The following is a 6,662-nucleotide window of genomic DNA, read 5'->3' on the forward strand; positions in this document are numbered from 1 at the left end:
AATGTTAACATCAACACACTCACACCATCCCACTTCACCTTTTCTACCATTGTAGAATGTCTCTAAACATTATATTAATAATGAATTGCATTCTACATATTAAGTATATTTTAATAATTGATAAATTCTAATGTTATTACATCTATCGCATAGGATAGTTCACATGGTTTTGACTTCAACTTGAGGACCTGGATAATGTCTTTTTTTCTTTAGGATCTGGATAATGTCTTTCTTCTTCAACATGTTGTTATTGCAATAAATTCATCGTTTATGTCTTAGATGATGATGTAGAGGAGAATGAGGTACCACTGCTACTTGCCATGTCCTATGTTCTCCAAGTCCAAGTAGGCACCAAAATAAATGGTCCTACTCACCCAACCTTTCAAGGTTAACAAGGACTTGTCTTAGACCTCCCTACATGGTCCAAACATCCAAACCACCCTTTGATCCATTAGGAGTCCTTTCCTCGTAGAGTTTGGCCTTCTACAACAAGGTTCATTAGGTACCCCCAATACCCCTCTACCAAGAATTTCACACCAACATGGCCAAAGACTTAAGGGAGTGTCCCCTCATACTTAGAAAATGCCAACTTATGCACATTCTTGTGAGGAAACAAGTATGTCACATCAAAAATATGGGAGATGCCCAAATCAGGAGGTAGTTTAATTTCATATGCATTAGGACCAAATTTGCAAATAATTATGCAAGGTCTTACCTTTTTCATGAGTAACTTGGTAGAATACCCCTTAGGAAACCTCTCCTTGAGATAAGTCATAACTAGGTGTCCAACCTTGATCTAGACACCTCTCCTCTTTTGATCTTCTTTGGACTTGTATTTACCAAAATTTGTTTCCAAGGTGGCTTTTACCTTGGCATGAACCTCTTTCATGGTGGTGGAAAAGTCTTCCCCTTGTGCACTTCTTCTATCCAAGCCAATCAAATCTATGAGCTCAAGGATCCCCCTAAGGTGAAACCCATATACTATTTCAAAAGGACTCTTTCCTGTGCATATGTTTACACTATCATTATAAGCATAGTCTACCTATCCAATGACCATATCCCATGTCATGCCATTTTTTTAGTGAGATGTCTCAATAGGTTGCCCAAAGACCTATTTACCACCTCAAGTTGGCTATCAGTTTGAGGATGGTATGCGGATGAGAATGAACCTTAAGTGCCTAGCTTCTTCCATATTGTTCTCTAAAAATTCCCCACAAACTTGGCATTATTTTCAATCAAAATATTCATTAGTAAAACATATATCCTAACAATCTCCTTGAGAGAAGAGTCCTACAATATATGATGCATCATTTGTGCTTTTGCATGGCATAAATTGTGTCAGTTTACTAAACTTTTCTACAACAACAAACACACTATCATAGTGATGCAGGAGTATCCTAGGTGTAAAGGCAATCTTGCATCACTCAAAAATATTTGTGTTTCTATCTTTTCAATGAGGGTATTTTAGTGTAATGTTATTATTTGTGGAATCTTACTAATTTTAGTAAGATGGTCATACAAACTCATAAAGTTCTAATGTCACAAGTGGAGTCTTGGATATATCAACCCACCAATTGAGTTTCATTTTCATATCATATGTATTGTTGAAGTTATTGAGGATTTGTGGTATAAATGCTTAGTATAAAAACTTTGAGCTCAATTTTGAAGGCTTTAGAGGCTCCTAAAAGGGCTCAAACCTTAACTAACTAGAGCTTGCATGAGACAAGTGATGTAATTTAGGAGCTTTCATTTATGAAAAGTTGTTATAATAGCCAATCGATTCTATGGTTAAAATGTTATGGCCTTTGGAAGTTGGGCTACCTAAAAATATAATTTGTAATTGTCTTGAGCCAATGCTATGTAATAAAATGTGAAAAAAATAGAATTTTAGGCTTGGTCAACCTCAAGGGATAGGCTAAACATCTAGAACCTTCTTGGGAGGTGGAAATTGCAGTTCTTGGTGGTGGTTCATAGCTATGTCTTGTAGATCTCTTTAAGGAAATTGTTTGTGTGGTTTTGTATATTGAATTTCTAAGATCTATAATTCCTTACTTTTGGAGGCAATAAGAAGCCCAATTTCTATTCTTGCAAAAAAAAATTGTGTCTCTATTTTTGTTACGTGTTAATGGTATTAAGGGGAGCACCCTTCATCAAGTGGTATCAAAGCGAGAGTTCATGGTTGTGTAGATAGATCATTGATTGTAAAGTAGTTTGCACTAGGACCATGGTTTAGGGCTAAATGTGTAGACATATCACCTATCATGAGGTAGTTTGCACCATGTCCATAGTTTAGAGTTTCATTAATAATAATAAAATGCCTCCATAGAGGGAACGTGGTAGAAGAGTCAGAGTTGTGATAGCTAAGGTTGAAGCCCTCCATAGACAAGTGTGAGCATTGTAAGAAGAGATTAGCAGAGGGATGAATCTTGTAGTAATAAATGAAAGTGAAGATGAACTCGAAGAAGAAGGAAATATTGATTAGGAAGGAGAAGATGAAGTTATAAACCAAGAAGAAGAAAGGCTTTCTGGGGCCATTTCCAAGATTGGGAAGAGACCTAAGATCGAGGTTCCCTCATTTTTTGGGAAATCTTAACTTAGAAGAATTGATCAACTTGATCAATGAATTAGAAGACTATTTTGAGTATGAAGTTATCAAGGATCCTACGAAAGTCAAGTTTGCAAAGGCCAAATTGAAAGATAATGCAAAGATTTCGTGGCAAGAAATTCAAATGAAGTGAAATAGAAGAGGACATGAGAAATGCACAAGAGGGGATCAAATGGTAGATAAATTGAAGAAACAATTCATTCTTGTTGATTATGAGCTTAATCTGCTAAAGAAAATGCAAGGGTTAAAGCAACCAAGAATATCTATTCAAGAGCATACAAAGGAGTTCTATTGAGTCCTCATCAGAATAAGCCATGTGAAAGCTAACAAGGAGAAAGTTGTATGTTACCTTAAAGGGTTGAAGTTAAGCATTTAAAGGAGTTGAGTCTGGTCCAAATGAACAATACTGAAGAAGCATATCGATTTTCCATAATAGTAGAGGAAAACTTGACAAGAAGTTTGAGAGTAGGCAAAGTAGAAGATCTAGTTGATAGTCTTATGCAGGTCAAAATGAAGATCAAAAAAAGAAGGATGAGACCAGTAGTAGTTGTAGACACCTAAATTTGATCACATGAATACATAATCATATTTAGTCATCTTCTAAGACATTTTTAATTAAATATTAAATATTTGATTATTTTAATATTATCTCCTAATTAATAAATTATAGTCTGATCAATAAACTAAATGAAAACTAATAGTCTAATTTATTAATTAAATCTCATTCATCTATTAAATTAAATAAATACATGACCCATTTAATTTAATCCCAAATTCCCTCTTCCATTCAATATAATAAATTAAATCCCTCAACCACAAACTAACCCTCAAACCTAGTAGTTACCCCTAACCCAACTCATACACCAGTAGTTACCTTTTTTAATTAAATAATATATTTAATTAATTAAACTCCTCTACTAACATTTTTTTCTAAAAAATCTATCCAATGCCCACACCCCTCGACCTTAATTGAGCTACGTCACCATCTTAACTAGGCCACATGACCCTCTCGATCTATGTCTATATTCCCTCTTTAAATCACTTGCAAAAATCAAGGCACAATTAAGTCTTCCTGACTCAAGCCCAAGTTTGCTCTCCTACCACATCTATTGGAAGCATGAATGCTGATGATATTCCTATGAGGGAGTATTGCAGATATGTTATCATGATGATATGTTACATTCATGACTATGTTTGTCATTGATGTCAAAATAGAAGTTTTATGTGGTATCTGACAGAAGAACAACGGAAAGATCAAGTTGGTACAAATAGATCATGGCATACATTTAGTAGCAAAGTTAAAGGGAGATACTACTAAGTGTCTAGTATATGCAGCTAACCTCAGAAGCATAAGATATTAAGTCTAGAAGAAGTTATACAAGTTTTGGTAAAGATTGTTATGAGATAGAGTTTACAGAGGCATGTTCTGGTAAACATGTTATATCTTGTAGAACAGTTGTTATTTTGAGAAGCTAAAGTTGTAGATGTGAAGAAGGCATGATGATGACATGGTTAAGTTCACTCGTCATAATGTTACGTGTAAAGAAAGATATTCAAGTTGCAAGGCAAAAGATTAATGTTATTGCTAAGTGTAACATGTTCTTAATATGGTCCCATAATAATTAATTGAGAAGGTCTAACAGCTGACTCAAGGAATTGTTTTATGGATTCGATATAAAGGAAGGACATTTTCTTTTATCATGTGTATCAAAGAGAAGTGATTGCAAACGCCATAAAGAGCAGAATGTGAAGTTGAGCAAAGTAGAGCGAAAGTTAAGGAAAATTCATTGTCGAGGTTTTATTCAGTGATCCAAAGTGGATAGTTGGATCCGAGGTTTGTGACCTGGTTTACAAGGTCTAACAATGATTGGTCCAGTTGACAAAACAAAGGAAAGAGAAACTTAATAGTAAATTACTTGTTTGGGCAGTGAGCTCTTCTTGTAATTGAAATTGCATGTTTGAGCAGTGGACTCTTCTTGCATACATTATACTACAACTCCTAGCAGGGTTGGAATCTCCTAATAGGGATTCAAAGTCTCCTAACAAGGACTCATATGTACTAAATGTTCTAATAGACTCCTAACAGGGTCCATCCTCTAACAAGGAATATTTATATTAGTACATCATCTTGTGGGTATCATTCCCACCAGGGTTTTCCCTTTGATCAAGGGTTTCCCTAGTTAACATATCTAGTGTAGTTGTCTATCTGCATCTTGTTATGGTCGATTTTTACCTTGGTTGAATGGATAAGATTTCTGAAGATTGAAAAATGTTTTAATTGTTAGATAATTGATTCACCCCCCTCCCCTCTTAGTTATCTTGGTGGACTATTGTTTCTAACAATTGGTATCAGAGCGTTAGGTCCTTGAAGATAAAGTTTAACAACTTTGGGAGATCCATGGCAAGCATGTTTAGGAAAGATAGTCTGAAGTTCGATGGAACAAATTATGATAGCTAGAAGGAAAAGATGAAGATACATATGTTGTGTATGGGTCCAGGATATTGGATCTTGACAAAATCAGCAAAGACAATCATTGTTGAAAAAGATTTGGAAACTTGTACCAAGGAAGAAAGAGATATTTTTATGTGCGACATGAGAGCTAGAGAAGCACTATTGACTACACTTCTTGAAATTGAATACAATCAGGTAAAGTCACTTGTTACTTCACATTTGATTTGGAAAGCTTTGGAAAGTAGTTTTGAAGGTGATGAACATTCTAAGAAGTTGAGGCTACAAAGTTGGATTTGTGCATCTCAAGATGCTAAAATGGTGGAAGATGAATCTATAAGAACATGTGTAGGCAGGATATCAGAAATTACTGCAGGTATTAGATCTCAAGGAGGAACCAAAGAAATGATGAGGTGATATGGAAATATTGAAGAGCTTAACACCACCATTTAAGTCATCAATTCAAATGATATAGTTGTTCATATCTTGTACCAAAGATTTCACAAAGGAGACATTGCTTTGGAAGACTTGAAGCAGTTGAGAATAAGCTTAGACAGTCTAGAGAATTGACCAGAACAAAAATGACTTTTAGTGCCGTGAATATTCAACCTAGTTTATCAAGGAGCACAAGTGCTAGAGGAGACTTTGATAGCAGTAGCAGATCTGCTGAGGATAGAAAGATTGAAGGAGTAGCCCTTCTGGTAAGAAGAGAAAAAGATGGTAAGAAAATCCTTAAATGTTGGACTTGTAATTAATTTGGTCATTATGCATCTAAGTGTCCTAAAAGAGATAGAAAATGTCTGTATACAAATGAAGAAGATGAGGAAATTTCAAACCTCGAAGAGATAGAGAATGTCTGTATACAAATGAAGAAGATGATTCTGATGAACAAGTAGCAAGTGCTAGTGATGATGAAATTGGATTTGTAGCTATTAAAGAATAAATTCCAAAGAAAGTAGCTTTGGTGTTACAGGTTGAAATAAAATTTGATTGGATAATTGACAGTGGTTGTTCACATCATATGATTGGTGATATGCACAAGTTTTTTGACTTCAACAGTCAGGATGGAGGCATTGTCAAAGTTGGAAACAATGTAGCATGCCAGGTTAAAGGTATTGGATCTATAACTCTTCGTGGTAAAACTAACACTGAGTATGTATATTTTGTGATGGTTTGAAGCACAATCTTTTGAGTGTTGGACAACTAGTGGATAAAGGTTATCAGTTGCAATTCACAGAAAAGACATGCATGATTAGAGACAAAGATAGAAAGGTGATTGGAACAGGAACCAGATCTAGATGTAATGTATTTCAGTTGAATCCTATTGAAATGACATGTTTGGTTGCAAAGGTCGATAACAGTTGGTTATGGCATAAGAGATCTTGTCATATAAAATTTGATAGTATTGTGAAGACTAGTAGTATGTTTGCAGTTAGAGATTTGCCTAAGATTGTAAAACCTACTAACACAATTTGCAAGAAGTGTGTTTTGGCAAAGCATAACAAAACTTCTTTTCCCAACAAGAAGTTTACTACTACAACTAAATTTGAGATTGTAGATATAGATCCTAGCAATCCTACGAAGACTAAAGGGTTCTATGGTGAAAGG

The sequence above is a fragment of the Cupressus sempervirens genome, chromosome 8, assembly GCF_028749045.1.
Source record: "Cupressus sempervirens isolate cs-2001-9-10 chromosome 8, ASM2874904v1, whole genome shotgun sequence".
NCBI lineage: Eukaryota > Viridiplantae > Streptophyta > Pinopsida > Cupressales > Cupressaceae > Cupressus > Cupressus sempervirens.